The sequence below is a fragment of the Primulina huaijiensis genome, unplaced genomic scaffold (assembly GCF_012295235.1).
Source record: "Primulina huaijiensis isolate GDHJ02 unplaced genomic scaffold, ASM1229523v2 scaffold32435, whole genome shotgun sequence".
Classification (NCBI taxonomy): domain Eukaryota; kingdom Viridiplantae; phylum Streptophyta; class Magnoliopsida; order Lamiales; family Gesneriaceae; genus Primulina; species Primulina huaijiensis.
In genome coordinates this window covers 1-888 of record NW_027357607.1, presented here as the reverse complement: position 1 = coordinate 888, position 888 = coordinate 1, and the positions used below count along the sequence as shown (strand labels likewise).

Genomic DNA, 888 nt, shown 5'->3' with positions numbered 1-888 from the left:
TGCTTGGGCGAGAGCAGTACTAGGATGGGTGACCCCTTGGGAAGTACTCGTGTTGCACCTTTTTTTCGTTTTTTTCTATTTTTGATTATTTTTTTCTTTTTTACAGATGATTTTCTGCTCCAATCATCTCGATCTCGATCGGGACCGGATAAGACATGTGAAATTGACGTAGCTCGAGCCGTTTTGGATTTGGACAAAATCGTAGGCTAAGTTGATTGTAGACGGGCCAACGGACGAGACTCATTGCTATTCAATGAGCCGGCGAGATTTTAGCCGAATTCCTTCTCTAAGACCCTCTAATTTGCGATTGTCCGCTTTTGGTAAGCTTCTGTTTGCCCGAGAAATCGGACTACGAAGGTCGCAATTCGATTCTGGTTCCATTTTCTCGTAACTCTGCCATAGCAATGGCTTTAGCTTCGTTAATTTCTTATTCTTCTACTAATTTTTTTCTTTATAATATATTTTCTCGAAACATTCAGCGATTTTTGTCGTTGTGAGCCGGTTCTATACGAAAGGGCGTGCAGATTACTCCGGAGGCAATTAGTTCTACAGTTTTAGTCATAATTCACGTAAACGGTCGCGACACGAGGACTTCCCAGGGAGGTCACCTATCCTAATGCTGCCCTCGCGCATGCAGGCTTAACTTCGGGGTTCTGATGGGGCGAGAGCAGTGCCGCGCGTTGTCTCTCTCCTCCTGGTCCACACGTGCTCGAGGGATATATGAATGAACAGCCCTCTAAATGTCGGGTGCAATCATACCAGCACTAATGCACCGGATCCCATCATGACTCTGAAGTTAAGCGTGCTTGGGCGAGAGTAGTACTAGGATGGGTGACCCCCCGAGGAAGTCCTCGTGTTGCACCCTTTTTTCTTTTTTTTTTTCTATTT

At 45.5% G+C, this 888-nt stretch overlaps 1 non-coding gene across 1 annotated transcript; it reads left to right on the top strand.

The window, feature by feature from the left end:
- Positions 1-745: 745 nt before the first annotated feature.
- Positions 746-865, top strand: LOC140968064 (5S ribosomal RNA). The gene has a single exon (XR_012173692.1). It is a non-coding gene; the product is annotated as a 5S ribosomal RNA (ribosomal RNA).
- Positions 866-888: the final 23 nt, after the last annotated feature.